Here is a 19,154-nt window from a genome sequence, read left to right as displayed (position 1 = left end):
TTGTTTAAAGCAAGAATTGTTTATAATTGAAGTTTCTACGAGTGAATTTAGTTTCTTTAAAACATCGTGCTATTTAATCGAAATAATTTCCACGCGATCCGGTACACCTTCAAGTTACCTACGTGTTTATTAAGCGGATTACGCAACTGTACTTTCCAGTTGAATCAAAGAATTAAGTTCCAAAGACGTTAAAGGCGAGAAGAGATCGTTAAAAAGATGTATCTCTTGTTGGATTGCTTATATCTTGAGAAAAGTACAGAAACTATGGCTCACAGTTTGCCAGCTTTTTAACGGAAAATTTGTCCAAAATTTGGTCCGAAACGAAGGTTTCCTAGACGTCTGATTCTCGTGCACACTCGTACTACGACACTGTTTTCCTCGAAGAAGATTGGCTAATAATTATTCTCAAGAGCGAAGAAGGCATCGCGAGGATATTATACGGATAAGTACAGAAATCGATTATCGAAATGTCGAAGTTGCAGAGCATCGTGTAGCAGTATTTCAGCATTAAGCGTTCGTGAACACAGACAGGCGCACAGGTTACGGGCTGGTTGGGTCATCGGGGAAAGAGCCAGAGATAGAGAGAAGATGGAAGGAGGAGCGCGCCAGCTAGCAATATTTCGCGTTCATAGCGTTACTAAGCCGCAACTAACCGCCTTGTTAGGAAGTTACTCCTCCTCTCGACCTCTCACATCCTCTTCCTTCTGTTTGCTCTGTCTCTTCCGGTTTCTCTTCTCGTCCCTCCGTTTCCGTGTCTTCTCTTGCTTCTTCTCTCCCTTTCTCCCTCCCTCCAGCCATTGTTTCCTTCTTCCGTGTTCTCACACCGTCTGCTTCGCTCCGACTATTTCGCGAGCGTGCACGTTCCACCATCGCGCGTACGTATTCTCTTTCTAGCGGCATATATTAGATTTTTTCATTACCTTTGTCGCCCAATCTGCACTCTTTCTTCCGGTCGCCATTCTTGGCTCCGTTTCCTCCCGGGTTTATTATTTTTCAAGGCCGTTTCCTCTGCCTATCTGCCTCGGTTTCCTTTCGTTGGAACGGAATAGTCGCGTGTCCACTTTCGCCTTCGTCCGTAGTTTTCTCTGATATTTCCGACCGGCTTCCTCTCGTTTTTCTTCTTCCCGTTTCTGTCTTCATTGTCTAACGTATTTTCACGCCGCGCACACGATCTCCTGTTGCTTCTCAGTCTATCGTCTGCCTCTGGAGTTTCGTTAAAAAATTGCGAGTACACCGTGTGTGGATTTAATTTTACGCAAGCTTTGCCTAAATCGAAGTAATCCCGATTCGAATTTGATAAATCATATTCTCTTGTACGAATATCGAATCGCCGACAGGCTTTTAGTTTTATTAAATTATCATTTACGTTTCTCCATGCGTCTGCGATCAATCGCTTTCACCCGTTCGATTCGCCTTGCTTTTCCATCTCATACGTGCGTTCTCGTCTATCTTCGTGTGCGAGGCCTTCCAGTGGTTCTACGTTCTATGTTGATTCGACTGGTTAGAACATTCGGTATCTCCCGAGATAGTTTCCTCTTTCGGTTCGAGCCAGCGAGTACTATATCATAACTTGAGAAATTCAGGTGGTGCGCGCGAGGCCACCCTTAAGGTCTTAGAGAAAGCTCGAGGAGGATACTGCTGCCCTTGCAAACCTTTGATAACTAAGTACGTGCTGCCTGGCAGCTCGCTATCCCTAGCGATGCGAGCTACCTTCTCCTACCTTCTCCAAATAGCTATCGTTCTATCCTGTATCTTGGTTGTATCTACGCGTTGTTCTTGAATGTACGTGCCAAGTTTATCCGCTGTTTCGAGATATTCTTCGGAGATTTCGATTTCTGCGGGTATTTTTAAGAAAGACTTTCGATTGGCAGAGAGTGGTTTGTAAGATTTCGTTGAGAATCGAGCAGTATTTTTATGTTTCTGTAGGATTGGATCTCGAGGATTTCATATTTTGAAGGCTTTACAGGATTCGACGAATTGATTTTTCATCCGTTCTAGTCGATACCTATGAATCCCGGCATGTAAAATAGTAAAAAGATTAAGTTTGAACATAAAGGAGCTAATTTGTCTATACAAAAGTTTACCAACGGATGATTAACTGGCAACGAATCTCGAATTTTCATAGAACGAATTCCATAGCCAGCACCAATGATCAAGACAGCGTAAATCATATTCGATTCATGATCGTTTCACACTTGTCGGTTTCTCAAAGTGAGACGCAACGAATCACCGCGAATTGTCAGGCTCGACTTCGAAAGAAATTACTATCGCAAGAAATCGAGCGTATTTCGTCACGTTACGCAGCTCTAGTCGCCTCGATCGAACCGCCTGCGCGGTTTCATAATAAGATCGTATACTGCAAAGATAGCTACCGCTTGCAATATCGTTTTACGTCAGGCGTGGTTCGAAATGTCACGGGTTAACGTCGAACCTCGAGCAACAGAAAGAAAGGAAAAGAACGCGGAGAAAAAGAAAGAAAAAGGAGGGAAAAGAAGTAGAAAAATCTGTCGCAGGAGCAACGCACGCATGGTCAACGAGGCCGTGGAACAATACGTATCGATTCGAATATCGAAAAGATAGAAAGTGAGCTGGTTCTATCGGATTTCTTGGCTGTGTGTTCGAGTGCCGTATTAGAAGGAAAGTTTTCAACGGGCGGCGCATTGTCTCGTCAAGGATGAATGTTCTCCGTCTACTCGTAGTATCACGGCTGAGCGCATTAATCTTGATACGTGTCTTATCCAATTTATCTCAACCGATATACGGCGTTATTAAATACGTGACCTTAGTCGGTCTCGCGCTTTATGCCGCCATCATGTTGTAATTCCGGCTCCATTTTCTTCTTACTGCTGCGCGCTATGTTCGTGTGATAAGTTACCCCGAAAATGCAATTGCTGGAATGGAATAAAAAGGCGTAAGAGTGTCGAAGGTACGGCTACCACCGCAGGATTATCTTACAAAGCGAAAGAAGAAAGAGAGATACACGCGCCTTGCGCGCTGGTGCTGTTGCTCCGATAACGAACCCTAATTTCGCCGCTGTTATGCACTCTGTCTTTTTCCAGTTAACAACGTTATTGTCGAGACAGGACCGCGTCCTCCTGTACTGTGTGTTATGCGCGTATTACGGGATCGTAATTCTGCGGTTCTTCGATACAATCGTGAACAATTTCATTCGATATTTGAGGCGATTCGCGTAATAAACTTTATTAATTAGAGTTACACGAATAATTAGGCTAGACATATTCGTTTCTGTGTACAGATATAATTCATTTAAAGTAACGTTATTACGCTTGTCTCGAGTACACAGCTGGCCACAAATTGTAACGAAGCGCGCTAGTAATTTGTATCGAAATAAGGACGTAAGCATGTACTTGGTTGTTGGAATTACACGAACAAAGTTTTTACGATGCCCTACCTGTCTACGTGCCTTAAAAGCGATGCTCGTTTTTCCCACTTCCATCGTACAAATTAGATCACCGACGACCGTGCTAATCGCTTATAAATCAGCCATCTTCTAACGTTGGAAAAAAGCAACCAACCCTATTAACTGTTGCTCCAGTTAACTGTTGCTCGAAAATATATTTTTTCTCCTACTCGCGAAATATGTTCCGAATAAAAGACGGGATCGATAGCATGCATTTTACGAGCAATTTCACAGATGATTAACGGTGCGTCGTTCTTTTATATTTCAGGTACGTAATTCAAATGGAGTTTCTATATCGTCGCCCCTTAGCCGCTTGCTTATCCATCGGTCTGTGAGTAAATGGAACTTGTTGATTAATTAAGATCGCACGAGTGTACCACGCGTTCCAAGAAAGGATCTCCAACGAGACCTAAATAAGAGTCTAAAAGGGGAAACAATCTGAAAAAAAAGAAAGAAAAGAGAAGCTTGATTCTATTTTGTACGATGATTCGGTTACTGGGTGGTTAATAAGCGAGTGAAGAGGCCCGTGGCTATTATCTCTGACATGAGACGCGCTACGAACAGACGAAACGATCGATTGGTTTCAATTACAAAAATATCTATTCTACGCGCTGGTTACACTGTGCACGTTATGGACGATAGGTCGCGTGCACCGGAGCCACTAGACACGACGTCGCCACGTATTTCTAAATTTGCATCTGCCGAGTCGATAAGGCATGCAACGCTGGGCAAAGGGGTTATACTGAATTCGCGAGCTCCGGCTCGCACGGCACAGACTAATCGGCGACACATCGGCACAGAAAATTTTTCCACGCGATACAGTTGGCCCCTGGCTGCTCGTTATTAACCATACCCACTCTGTTCTTGTCGGACCGTGACTTCTTTCCATACGTTCGTTTCTATCCCGGCAATTTTCGATAGTTGTATAACGAGTTCTAGATGTCGTGTAAACGAAGGATACGATGCCGATATGATTTTGCATTAGCGAAATTGTACGATTCTGCAGATTACTAGAATATATCGTATACGAATGGTATAAAATTAGCGAGAAATATTAGATTAGGTGCGTGTAGCGATATCGTAACAACGTACCGTTGCTCGTCCGTATCGAACGTTCTAGCGCGTACGAAGGATAATATAATATGATAAAATTACATTTTAATCAGAGTGTGTCAGTAGCCATTGTACGTTACACGAGCCTGCAGCTAGTATACATTTTACAAACAGTTCGCTGATATATTCGGATACAGGCACGTAACGTTTTTAACGACAGAAAAGCACGATCAGTTGAAAAATGTTTCAAAGGACGCATAAGGCTTAACGTTATTCTCAGTGGAGTTATAAAAAACCTGAAAAATATACGAGTATTAAATGGTTCGATTCTCGACGCAATGGAATTTAGCATAGGTTGGTTTATCGAAACAAGAAACTACCTGAAACGTAGGTGGATCGTGAATCGGCATCCTAATTACGAGCGCGGTTTGAGACGCGCTCGCGGGCTCGGTCAGTGAAATTTGATAGTCGGTCGAACGCAAACCTGGAGTCCTGCCTTTGGCCCTCAGCCTCTTTTGCATGCACTACTACCGTTCTCCTGCGAGCAAACAAAAGAATGTCTATACGCGGCGTTGTACACGCCCTCGGCAAGCAAAGGGCTGCCTCGTTCCGTAGGGACCCTCGACTATAATCCAACAACGGTAGTAGGGTTAGGTCCTCGTCTCGGTTCGTCGCTACACCGATGCAAGAACAGCTTCGTGTGTACGTTCGCCAGCTATATACGAGTATACGATTGTTAATCGGGAGCATACAAAGGAGTGGCCACCGATGACGTCACGGTGAACAATGACGACGGTTACCTGCCTGGCAACACCAAGGTTCCTCGATATTATCGTCCGTTGGCGCTTAATGATCGCGAGTATATCGAGTGTGCACGCGCGCGCACCACCACCCCTTGCTCCCTATATAGTCTGTACACATCGTTCAATTATTTTCTTATCGCCACCCTGTCGTACCCTCCACTCGTACTTTTTTCCTCTGGTAATGATGATTTTTAAAGCCGTTTTCGTGGAATCGTTTTGATACCAACGGTGCGGAACTGCGCGTGTACATTCCCTCCATTCTCTAGTGGGTTCTTAATGTCAGCTAATATTTCGTTTTCTCTCTCATGTTCCCCCGCAGTATCTAATAATAACGTTTGTTCGGTACCGTGATTATAACTTATATGTACGTTACTATAAAAAGAAGTATATGTTTTCTCTATCTCGATTGAAGTTACAATTAATTTTGCCCATCTATCTGTATCCTTGATCAAGCGGAAAGCTAGTCCGTTTGTTATAATCGTTTCAAAGATGCTTCTCTTCTACGATATTTTTTTATCTTTACTCGTAAGATACACTAGCGTCGTTTCTTGAAAAAAGCTAGAATACAGAAGATTCCTTTTATCGCTGTTGACTCTATGTTTACCGAAATGTCGAAGGCCATTACCGCGGATTTACCTCGAATTGTAAAATATTAACCAGCCCTTCTCGGTCATTGATCGATTCCACTTACGTTTGGAGGAACGGGAGACCGACGAAACACCGAAAAACGAACCAATTTCGAAGGCGAACAAAAATTTGAGCACATCGTTAAAGCTGTCGGTAGAGCAGCGACGCGATACCGCCGTCGTTAGATTCCAGTTGCGGTTCTTTAAGTGCTAATTAGTTTGACCTGCTAGTTGGTAGCAAAAGAAGGAGAATGTTCAAAACGCGGAGTGCCGTGAATTGCGAAACCTTGAAGTCTAATGGAAACCCGAACGTATCGCTAAAAATACTGCGTCGTTGAGATATTCTTGCTTCAAATATGTTTATCTAATAATCGGTCTGGCGTTCGTTGGAAGACTGGGGAAAGATATGTGGCGTTCTAGGAAATTTGTAGACTGTAAATTAAAGAATGCGAGGAGAATAAGATCGGAAAATGATAATGGGACGATTCCAAATTACGCATAAGCAAAGTTTCCGAATGAAAGTAGTAAACCTTCAAAAATGATTGTGTCTAGGTAAGCGCAACATCGAAATGACGTAGCAACCGTGCCATTATTTCAAGGAACAGAGATTCGAGTAATCAAATAATATTCATTGCGATAGTTGAAAAACTTTTAGCTTCCTCCCTAACGGTTCGTTTCAATGATCGTCGATTCCACGACGAGTGCACCGTGAACTATGGAAAGATTCGTATCGATTCTGCCCAGTAATACCGTTCTCCCGTTCTCTGTTCGATCTCGCGTTTCAGCTCCGGCTGAAATTGCCGGCCGGAGCATTTTAATACATCCTTTACGTACTGCTACCGGTAAATGGTGATCGTCTGTTGATGATAAAGTAGTCCACAAATGTCCCTGTACGCGAATGTTTCCGCGCTTGTATTCGCCGGCATGGCAAGGCCGAGGGAAACGTCTACGCCGTGCAAATATGACACGCCAATATCAATATCTGTTTACGACATTGGCCGAAGCCGATGTTCGGGGGTTAACGTCCCCCTATACGCCGCCATTATTTTATATGGATACACCGTGTGTACGTATCGCCTTTTTTTCCACGTATAGAGTATGTTTGTCAAGAACAGAGGCCCTCGGTTTTGTATTTTTCATGGAGAACAACCCTCTCTCCGGTTCGTTGCAGTCATCCCTCGTAATATCAGCGACAGAATTCCACCACCGACTTCTCCGCCTCCGTCTTTATCGTTCTTCCGCAGCTCGTGGAATTTGTTTTCATCGTTCGCGCTCCTGTTTCGAGTCGATTGTTTCGCGCTCTAGACGCTACGACGATCGAAGTGATCTTGTTCTTAATAAGGATATTCCTTTCGTGCAATATCTCCGATAGATATTAATCAGTTAGATAAATTTGTATGAATTTTGTTTTGCGACAAAGACCATGGAAATCTATTCGGACGGACGGTAAGAAATTAGATATTTAGATCGGAATTGGGATTAATGGAAATTTCGTAGTAAATTAAATCTAGATGATCAAAAATTAATGCAGGAACGTCAGTTTGAGGTTTACAACTTCAAAGTTCTCGAGTCCGCAACTTCCCAATTTGACTTTACCTCCACTTATATCTTAAAGAATTCTTCGTTAAACTCGAGTCTCGTAATCTACCCAATCTCTCCTGAGACAAAATCCCAGTAAGCCTCATCACGAGTCATCGCAAATCTAAATTATTCTAACTGTGAAACGTCACAAATACCCGAAACGAAAACTCTCCAAAGCGAGTCTCATCTCCACGAAGATTACAAGATTTCCCATTAACGGAATCCAGCTTTCTTAATCTGACTTTGGTTGAACGCGTTTAACCCTTTCTCTCTCGCCATCTCAACGAATATGCACGTAGAAATCCAACTAGATAAAGAAGGAACCCAAGTAGTAACCATAGAGGAGGACGAAGAACGTAGAAACTGAAGGCGCCGATTTTCTCAAGAAATCTCGTTCGAGATGTAAGAAGGTTTCATGAAATTTTCGTGAGCGGAGGAAACAAGGACAGAGATCTAGACGCGAGGAATGCCGATAGGAAAAGTAAGAAACGAAGGGAAGAAGGAGCTTGGTGAAGAGAGGGGATGGATGGATGGAAAGAAAGGGACAGGTGAAGCAAACAGGTGAAGAAGAAGCGAGCGAGTGGAGCTAGCATCGGATGGTAGGCTGGATTCAATTACTCGGAGAACAATACTGGCCTCGCCGTCATTGTTTGCTCGAGCACTCGGTCGAGTTTTCCTACTTCGGGACCCTGAGCACAGTATTCCATGTCCCGTTACGCCACGATATTTTGTTTGCCCTCCATAATACCGCGTCGACGATGTTGATTCTATACATAGCTGGTCGACCTTGCCATCATCGATGCCCCTTTCCCGGTCGGTCCGGCTTCCTCGCGTCTCCATAGTTTTCCACCCCCGACAGCTATCGCTTTAGCGTTAATGGATGCAGGTTGTTAGCCTGGCGAACAAACGATCGACAGTCCGCGACGTAACTTCGATTAGCTTGATGTTGCGATAGATCGGACCGGAAGGACTCGCACGGCTCGTTGCCTCTCTATTCCCGTTCCTTCTTATTGGATTGTTCCTTCTGATGTTACTAATTGATGGAGCTCTTCGTTTAGAAATTAGTAGACCGTGCCGAGACCTTAACAGAGGCATTGGGTAATGGGTTTCGATACGATGACTGTTTAGCCGATTAATTAAGCAGATTTATCGAGATGATAGGCCAAATAGATACTACACTAAGCTGGAAAATTGGCCAATGGAATCGCGCAGGATCGAGAGAATCTCCTCAGATCCGTACAAGTAGATAACTGATTTGCAGATGTAACCGGTTCGATTAGCGAAGAAAATGTATGTGCCGTGTCTTTAAGGTATAGTCGTGGAAGGTATAGCAGTTATATCGTTGCTTTATCTCTGATTTCTATAGATAATTGATCATCTCTGAGAACAACATCGATTTGCATTGAATAACAATCGACGCGCAATAGACGATAAAAAACGGAGTAAGAAGAGAAGGAAAGAGGATCGAGAATCGTTGTAATTCCACTGTTTTTCTAATGTTTGCGTTTCAGTTAATCGTTTGCGTTCTTAATAAAAAAGAACGAGTTACGAGCGATTCGAGCTATAATGATAACAAAGCGTGTACATTATTGGTGTAGTAACTTTGTACTCTAATGGTCAATCGAGCGTGATATACGCTTGTAATGCACTTTCAATTTTCAAAGCTTTTGATTTTGATACGAACGGATTACAATGGCTTCAAATGGTTTCAAAATGCCGAACAATGTTGAAGCACGTTAGCTCCCTGCGCACAAATTGTTAGTTGAATCCGAACGGCCTGCTCACAATGTTGCTTCTGTTTGTATTTCAATTGTTTATGCGGTGTATTTAGCTGATGGAGTACTTCGTTTCGGTAGTCTATCGTTTTCGCTTTAATCGTTCTACCCTTGAATCGACAATCGAACAAGCGATTTATTAGATCTCATAATTTGGAAGTATTTCATAGCGAAATGAATAGGGTTAACTAGTGATCAAGATAATTTCATTGACGCGTATTTACGTAATTTTACGTCGACGATAATATCCAGGAAGATTTTACGTCAGCGATGCTGTAGTCACAAAAGTCAGTTGTCAACATTTTCGTTGTCAGCAGAAATCAACAGGATCCTCTGCAATTCCCTGGCGGAACGTCACCACTCGTCGTAATTTCTGCTCGTTTATCGCGGTCCTCTGTTTGTTATTCAGAGATATTCGATTCGTGGTTGGTTTCCCGTGATTCGGGAAAACGGAGAAACTACAAGCGGAGAAAATAGGAAAAACGAGAAAAAGGAAGACGAAACGGTAGAGCTGTAAGTTCCTACGAAGTTCGTGACCGGATTTTTAAATAAATTTTCAACTATTCAATTTTTGCCAGGAAACCAACCTCTTGCAAGTCGATCGATGTAACTTTCAGCAGCCGCGGCGGGTTTACGGATGAAGTTGAAAAGTGAGCGTCGCGAAATGGGCAAAAGGGAAACGACGATGGGGACGAAAAGTACCGCGAACGAAGCGGGGGCTACGAGAACGAGGGGCGAGGAGCGTAATGAATAATTCCAGGAGAGACTCGTCTTACAGCCTCCGACTACTTGGGCGATACAGAAACGAAATTTCCCTCTGGCTGGCTGTGGATGTTTCCACCAGGAGAAGAGGTTGAAAGCGTATCTGCATTTGCGTCCGTTCGTCGAAGAACGTCAGTTTTAATCTTTGGGAATCTCGGGTGAAATTGCGGCGAATCCGTGCCGATAACTCGCCGTTCGTCTCTCGCTTCCAATTAAAAAGTTGCCCGGAATATTCGATTCTCGACGAAAGGATTTTGGTCAAGTTGGTTCTCAGTCTTTTCCATTCGTCGTGCGCTCGCGATTCACCATCGAAGTTGGCAATGAAACGTAGAACGTACGAGTTTTTTTTAAATACAGTCACGTCGAAAGAAAACTTTTGATATGCGTACGTACTCGTGTTTGAATACATCGATGAATTTTAGCGGAATGTACCAAATGATGGCAGATTGATGCTACATAAACGAATGGCCCGAATGATCAATTTGTAATTTTTCGTAAGAATTTCATAGATTCGCAATCTTATATTTTTGAAGATTTCTTGTGATTTTTTGTAAAGTACATGGATAAAGGTTTGTTTTTTCTCTGCATTATGTATCTCGTTACACGCCTTTCAGGTAATACGCGCAATCGCATCCCGTTATGTCTTTAGGGCACGCTCCCAATTTGCGCAAATACTTTACGTTTAATTAAATCTTTTAACTAAGTTGTTCTACGTTTTTACTTGAAATCTTTGTTACTTCTTTTTTAGCTTGCAATTATCATTGGTTAGAAGTTATCGAGCGTAAACGAACGGAATCTTAATTACATAAATAATCAAACGATCCCGGTATTTCACGGCACGGTAGTCGAGAGAATCGCGAAATCCTAGTTGAGAATCTCTGGGTTAACTCGATGATTCTCGCGTTACTTCGCTTCAAAACTTCCCCGTTGCTCCTGGGAAATTTCCAAGCACGATTAAAGTCACCCGCAAAATTTTCTTATATCTGTGGGTGCCGACCATTTTCGAATGCCAGGCTTAAGAGGAAGGAATTTCCAAGCAAATTATTTACATTAATTAAATAGAACGGCGAATAAGTAAATTCGAACTGGGATTTCGCTAGTTCGCTAATTTAGCTGGTTCTCGAGACTTCTTCTTGAGCTATAGTTATTAGTTGTTTTTAATAAGTTAGCTATAGCTATTTGTATATCGCGTGACAAATTTCTTTTCGAAATTCTTTTACAAAAGTATTAAACGTGACGTCTTTGATAATAAGGATGATCAAAATCGACGATCAAACTTACGATGCTTTCCTCTAACTTCGTATCAAACTTTTGGACGAAAGAGAACGACGAGACGTACGAAAGAAGAAACCTATATTTTATTTAAAGAAAGGGCAAGAGAATATTTCGCGCCATCGTTAATTCCTGTCGCGTGGCCAAATATTAGATCACAGGACGCGGAGTTCCTTTTTTTTTCGGCAAATTTTCCATTTCGAACGTGCCGTGGCGAACGAGGACGCGGATGACGGTGAACCGAGGGGACGCCGGCTGACGATAGATAAGGGATGGCAAAAAGCAGAAATGAGAAATGCTAATGGCATTCCGTTCTCACCGCTATCATCTTTCACGGTTGAGCCAGACGTAGTACGAGAGAAAGACGAAGAAGGTGGTCCAGTGTTTGCACAGTCGTAAGAACGGCACGGTAGCATGATATTGGGGGTTATTTTATGCAAGAACTCGCGGTTGCGTTACTGCTGCTCATCTTGAATATTTTATATGACGCGCCTGGAATAAGTTCGTGGTTTGTCGTTCTTTCTCCGCACCACACCGGTGAAATTGTACGCTTTTTACGAAAATCAACGATCGTCGTGATAAATGCTTTTCTATCGAAATTGAAAATTTGACCCTTACGGAATCGCGACAATTGATATATGCATAGGGTACGCACGATATTATTCGCTAGTATTTTTCTTTCTTTTTTTTTTGTAACTGCCGTGGAAAAGACGGAGAGAAAATTACACCTTTGTCGCGTATCTGGCATTGCACAAAGTCGTATTATAAAGACTTTCAACGTTTCTCTTACACGCTTGACCAATACGAGTTTGATAACTTTTTGGTCGTCGTTGGCGATAATGCCGCGAGACACATATATCCAATAGGTTCCGCTCTAAAAAGCCGGCTATATGATACAGGAACACAGCCAACTGCAGCCAACAATAGGGAGCTACCTGTTAATTACATACAGTTAATAGGACGTTATCTTTTGCGTTACATAGAGTCACGAGATTTCGACCGGAAGAGGCTGTATGAAGTATTAGAAGGGATACGAGTGGAAAAGAGAGAGAACGTGAGAGGTGGAGAGGAGAAAGGGAGAAGGAGAGAACACGAGGCAAGACAATGCACTGGATACGAACTAATTGCCGGATTCTCCTACCGTCTAGTGGACCGGGAAGATTAACTGCACACCCAACCCTCTCTTTCTCTACGCCCACACCCCTATTTTCTCTTCGTTTCGCCCCGCGCAGCCACTGAACGCGGTCTCGGCCCTGAATGAGACGGTATATATAAATTAGCCGAGTTTACCTGCTTTACCGCGCGTTATTTTCTCATGATGGCGCCGATAGATTTGTTGCTCCATCCTCTAAATTCGTTCCACAAGCGCGAAAATGGACGAAGGGCGATCGTGTTTCGCTTTATCTTTTCTTTACGTTTCTTTATTTCTTTATTTATGGGTGTGTATCAACGCCAAACAAATGGACATATTTTTTTACACATTGGTCATATTTTTGTGAAATTCTTAGTTATTTTAAGCGAATGGCAAATCAAAGCAACGATAGAGTATTTTGTGATCCTAAAGCGACCGAAGCAAAGATCCTTTTGAAAATATTACGCGTTTATTACGCGATCTGCTAGTCCCGTTCCTTTCTTATCATTATCTCGCTAAAAATGAAGTTTCACGCAACACCCTCGGGAACTCGAAGAAGGCGGCTCGGGTGACGTACGTAAATATGGAAAGAAGAAACGGCTAACGTTCGCAACACCATGGCCGGCAACGGCGCGGCGCCACGGCGGCGGCCCGACACCGCAAAGGGCCAGCTTGTTAAATGCTGCAGGCTAGAACGAGTTACGCCCGTTTAATCTTGAACGCGAATTTTGCGGTATCTCGCAAGGGGTTGTAATTCAGCTTGGCTCGTTCTCCATTCCCGCTAGCCAGCCAACAGCGTAGCGTAGCTTCTTCCCCGACATAAAGTATGAAACGAAGCCGAAATGCCGCGTCTCTCCATTTTCCTCTTCTATATTCACCAGGTATCTCTGCGCATGTATACGTATTTTTTCGGAGAAAGCAACGCATCTTTGTCTTATCACTGTCATCGACTTTCATTTTAACCCTCGAATTCTTGTGGCCACCTACGGACGCCATCTTTTATTTATTTTGTAACATACGCGGTCGCGCTATGCAACGATTACAAGCTACACGCTGCAATAGATAAAACAGAGGACTACAAGGAAATTTTACAACCAGCTATTTACGAGACTTTTAGAGTTGCACGCGGTCGAATTGTCCAGAAGCGAAGATGATTAATTGGCTCTATTTCACGGTTCGTCGTCCAGCGTGGGTGACGGTTAAAAATGATTCTCTCGGCTCGTAGTCGAGCACGTCACGTTCCACTCTAGAAGCGAAGATTTAGAAACATCCTGCAGAGAAGACAAACAACTCGAATGCAGTTCGAAAGTGGAACGCTTGAGAAAAGAGTTACATAGGAATGCTCTGACGAAGTGTTTCTAGTACTGCTAACGATTTCACCGATGCTTAAACACGGTAATCGATAGAAGCGTCCCGTGATACCAAAGAGATTTCCTTTAATTGATCCTAAGAGTCTTCTTCCTGGTTCAGCTTGGGGCTGAAGCGGAAGCGTAGCGAGACTGCCACTCCATTAAATCCATCTGCATTCGAAAGACTATACGAAAGCCGAGTTTCCGTAACGAGGACGATCCATCCCCGTTCAACCACCCTCTCTCGCAGCCTTCTTTTCCGTGCTTTCGCCTAACCGCGTCGCGTCCCTCGCTTTTTCCCACTTCCTCTCTCGCGTCCAATATTTACACACGGATCGATAGCTCGACGAGTAGACAATACTTTTCAGCGGCGTCATATCGAGAACTCCGTTGGACAGGCGACGCAAACGGAGAAAGCGAGCGCAAACAAGAGTGGAGCGAGAGAAAAGGGAGAAGAAAGCAGGGTGGACGGAAGAAAGACAAAAAGGGAGAACGAAAGGATGGATGATAGATAAAAAAAAAAAGAGAAAAATAGAGAGAAGTAGGTGGTGGTGGTACTGATAGGTTTGCACAATATTGATTCTATAACGGTTGAATTCTTCGCCGCTTTACGGAGGTCAACCTGCCAACTGTCTTTGCTGTTCTTACGTAGGTGAAAAGAAAAGTGGACGAGGGTGGTAAAATTCGCAGTGTTCGATATTAATCTTGAAATTCCCATAGCCTTATACAGCTTAGACTTTATCGATGCTATTAATTGTAATGACTATCGAATCTTCTGTTCCGACACTTCAATCCGAAGAATCGACCATTTAATTTTCAAAAATTAAGTCACGGGACACGGCGATTTTAAACGCGGCTAGATAGCACGCGCCACGTGTTTGCATAACGTATAGGGGGCGGAGGAGCAGGCGACGCAACAATTGGAAAAAAATCGTGCGTGAACGATTCGAGTCTGGCTCGTTCGATACGGAAAAGTTGATTTTTCGCTCGACCCACGAACATACAACCTCTCCCACTACCAATTGCATCGCCGTTTTTCCTCTCTGTTTCTCTTCTTTCGCTCCATCCTCCGCTTTTCGTCTTCCCACTTCCTCGGTTTGTTGATTCTTTTTTTTTTTTTTTTTTTTTTAAACCAGCACAATTTGCTAGCGTTCAAACCGCACGCACGCCACCAACGCCGTCATTATAAAACGCGCTTCCGTTTACGCTTCACGCATTTTGTATCGATATTTTTCATAGCCCGACGTTTATTTGTTGCCTCTTGATTAGTTCCGCCCGTACCACCATCGCAAACTCCATTCCCCCACTGCTGGTCGTCGATTCTTTCTTGTCGCGCGTGTTTCTCCTCTATACATGTGTATATATATACATATATTTCTGTAGGTAGAGTAATACGAGCAAACGTTTGTTTTTTCCCCTTCTGTTGTGCGTTGGAAAGTCTTTTGTTCGAATTCTTTTCTTTTTTGTCACGTCGCTTGGCTGCGGATTCATATCGCAATCGATCTTGAATTTATAGGCCGCGATGCATTGACGCGCGTAATTTGGCGAATCGCTTGCGATTGATTTATGTTCACTGCTGGCGTTGAATCGAACGCTGGTTTAAACGTGGTAATTTTTGGCCGACAGACGAGATCGCGTCTATGCCTGTGTTTGGTAATTTGCTTCTTCCGATGCTAAGTTTAGTGAGATTTGCGCGTGTAACTGATAGAGATAGCGGTACTCTCATAGTTATTTATCGTGACATCGCTAGTCATCGTTTATCCTTAAATCAGCGTGTCGGTATCTTTAATCATTAAATAATTCATCCACGAGTATGCTCGCTCACAAACAGCGATTAATCTACGCTTCGATTAAAAATTGCTAAAAGAAAGTCAGCTGTGCTCGACTATTCGTCGCTCCATTTATAAAATTATCGTATTCCATTTACAAAAGTCAAATATTCCTCGGTCGAATACGAAGGAGGTCGAAAGTAAGAAAAACTACAGTGTCCCGCGAAACACCAGGTTCTCTGATGCGTCTATCGATCCCACCGACCCCTTTCGATGCGAAAAAGCACTCTTTTTTCCGCTGCATTGTTCGCGGTTCGCGTTTTGTTCCCGTTCTCTTCCATTAGACTCGCTGTTGCGACCACAGCCGTGAACGATATCTCGATGAGCGATGATCTCTGTTTCCCGTATTCTCTACCCTCGCAATCAGGTACAGTTTTTTCTCCTCTCGCTCTCTTCTTTTCATCCACACCGTTGTTGCACGCGGTATCACGGCTGATCGGTTACTGTTTGATCAATTGGCCATGTTATTTCTATTAAAAGTAGGTGCGAGCGACGGGAAGCCGTGGTACATCGATTCGAGTGGCTCGCGTGAACGATCGCCCTCCAATTGAAATTATTTTTCTCTCTTTTCCACCTCTCTGTTTCGTCTTTTTTTTTTTTTTACTTCTTTTCGCTCGTCTGTTTTTCATAGCCCACTCTGTACGCCTCCGATCCCGGTGAATTTATATTTTTCCATTCCGTCGATCGTATTATAGTCGGAATATAGGGCGTGACGTCGCGTCGTCGGTCGGGTAGACGGGAATTACTGTAATGGCATTTTGCTCGGTGATCCATTACAATTATCGTGGAAAAACGGTTCTCACCGATCCAGCGAAATTTTCGCGATACTTCTACCGAAGGTGCGCGCCGATCATGCCGTTAATTGCCAGAAAATTCTCGTTTCGTCTCGCTTGAAATACGTGGCCAGAGATAAAAAGCAACACCGATGATCGCGGGACGAATATCGAGTGATTAAATTCGGCTTTTTGTCTCTTGTTTGTTTAATTCGATAAATTATCAACGCTCGAGGAGAGATCAGATGGATTTTGCGACTAAACGAAACGATTTAGAAAAGAGAGCGTTATTAAAATTAGACTTTTCTATCTTTCGTTAAAAGAGGAAATTCTTGTCCGATATAAAAAAATCGCTACACCGACGAAAAACATAAACAATTCTGGCGAATGAACACTCGATTTCCTGCGAAGCAAAAGCTACGTCCGCGAAACGGAAGAAAAGCGAAGTTGAAGCGAGCAGCAGCGCATATCGCGAAAGCAACGGCTCGCAAATAACTTTATTTTTCATCGGTGTCGTACAGCGTTTAAGGAACTACTCTTGACGCTCGTGGAGGGTAAAGAAAGGCCTCTTAATGCAGTTGGAAAAAGGACAAGGTGGCGCGGCCGAGCAACTTTCAAAGTGGGAAGCGTACTTGAGAATTCTCTCTTCCGTTGTTCTGTCGAGAATCGAAGCACGCGTGTTCTACGTGACTCTTCTCGTCCCTCCGAAGGAGAAAGAAAAAAAGGGGGACGAAGAAAAAGAAAAGTTCGTCCCTCTTTTCTCCTGGCGTCGTCAGACGGGTTCGTCTTTGTCCTCGCGAACGAGTAATTAAATTTTTGCAATTCAAATTTCCCGCGCTCGTTCGTCCATGGCGTCGAGGTTTCGATCTGTCGTGTTTCGATGGTCGTGGAAATTGCTCGTTATGATTTGATCGTAAGTAGACAGGGAATTCGGGATATGCTCCAGTTCGATGTTTTTATTTTCTATGAAAACTTTGCGCGATAGTCGGTAGTTGTTAAAATTCTCCGGGAACTTTGAACGAAACGGCAATGCGTACTTCTGTCGAAGATTGAAGCACGTTCTGGCTGCAATACTACGTGACTCCCTGTTCCTCTAAGCGCAGAAAGCTTCTGGCTTCTCTTTCTTCGCTTTCTTCTCTGTTTTTACTTTTTCTTATATTTCCTTTAATACGTCTTAAGTACGGTGTTTTCTTTTCTTCTTCTCTCTCTTTTTTTTTTTTTTTTTTTTATTTAATGCGGTTACTATATAGAAAAGAATTCTGATTTAGGCTTTAGCATCAAAGGAAACTTATTGTAAATACGTCTGATAGCGTAAACAGCCTATCGATGAATTTCTTAGGGATAAAAATGCTCTTGTTCTTGAAAATATTCTACCGCTGAGTTAAACGAAAATGATCTGACTACTTAGCCTCTTTGTTACGTAGATCGTGCATTATTTGCTAACAGCGTGTGTATATGGTTTTTATAATAACTCAGAGATACTTCGAAGAATAACTAAAGAAACGAAGGACACGCGTGAAAGCGGTTTTATTTCCATGCACCGCAGCCGCCGATTGTTAAACGTTCCCCGGCAAGTTTGGAAGAAGAAGCGTAGCAGCGAGCCATGGAGACCGGCGTCGTCGTCGTCATCGGCGTCGCCGGCGTTGCTTGCGCGACGCGTTGTTCGTGAGTCGTGAGTGAGAATTGAGGCACGTTTCGGCTGCAACGGTACGTGACGAGTTCCCGCCGCCTCCGCTCGAATACACGACAAAATACGAGACGCGAGGTACAAATCAACCGAAACGTATTCATATTTCACGTGTCTCGGCTCCTTCGTTCCATTCGAAGCAACTTTTTCGTTCTGCCTAGCTGTTCGAGCGCCCCTCCTTTCTCTCGTCGGCCGTGAATCTAATAAACCAGCCTGTAAAACTCCTTATACTGTCGCACGTGTGCATGGAACGTTGCACGTTTCGCGAGAATATTTTTTACGCGTCAACGCGGAACGATTCCTCAAGAAATTTCCCGCTGCTTTCACGTCCCTCTGCTTTGTTGGTAATGGGTTACTTTTCAGCGTTGCTCTGGCTTCGAACCACGTTTGCCACAGTCTCCAGCAACTCCGATGTCTGGCTTGGTACAGAATTTGGTCAGGATTAGGTTGCTATAGGAATCGTGGTCGGATCTTACGATCGTACTGCCAGTTTGAAAGTTTAGTATCTTGGTAGTACAAGTCGTTTAAATTAAAATTATATAATGTTCCACTTTCGTTGGAATTTTTATGACAAAAGTTAGTTCGTTACAACATGAATATATAAGATAAGAGAAATAAGTAAAAAATGGGAAAAAAGAAGAAAATAATAATCTTTTCAGCAACCAGTAGTGAATTTTCCCACACAGAAACGCTTCAACGTTTTGCAAAAGCGACATTAGTATTAACACGTAGTATATTTAATATTTACGTAAATCGCACGTGTTTCCTTTATCATTCTTCTAAAGCACTTTCTGAGATATTTAACAAATTTGCGACGAACGTGTATTTCAGAGAGACCATCTCTTCGTAAGTCATGCACGTTCCGTCCCATTTAAGTAGGTACAGTTTAAATAAGATGGTAAATATCGTCTTACTTTTACGACTCCGTTAACGAAAAGTTTATCTAGGAGAAAAAAGAGAAGTTGAAAATAATTGGGGGAAAGACAGTTGAAATATGGCCGCGTTTCATGCGTCTGAAGCAAACTTCAAAGGCATGTGGCCGAATTCACCGTGAATTTAATAAACAAATTCGAAACTCTTTTATATCGTCC

General features: G+C 43.2%; 1 protein-coding gene across 15 annotated transcripts in view; it reads left to right on the top strand.

The window, feature by feature from the left end:
* LOC126920482 (probable serine/threonine-protein kinase yakA) overlaps positions 1 to 19,154 on the top strand; it is a 383,981-nt gene that overhangs the window by 220,209 nt on the left and 144,618 nt on the right. The gene's annotated exons all lie outside the window — the stretch shown is intronic.

The sequence above is a fragment of the Bombus affinis genome, chromosome 9, assembly GCF_024516045.1.
Source record: "Bombus affinis isolate iyBomAffi1 chromosome 9, iyBomAffi1.2, whole genome shotgun sequence".
Lineage (NCBI taxonomy): Eukaryota > Metazoa > Arthropoda > Insecta > Hymenoptera > Apidae > Bombus > Bombus affinis.
The sequence above is the reverse complement of the archived record's forward strand: the minus strand, read 5'-3'. Positions and strand labels throughout refer to the sequence as shown.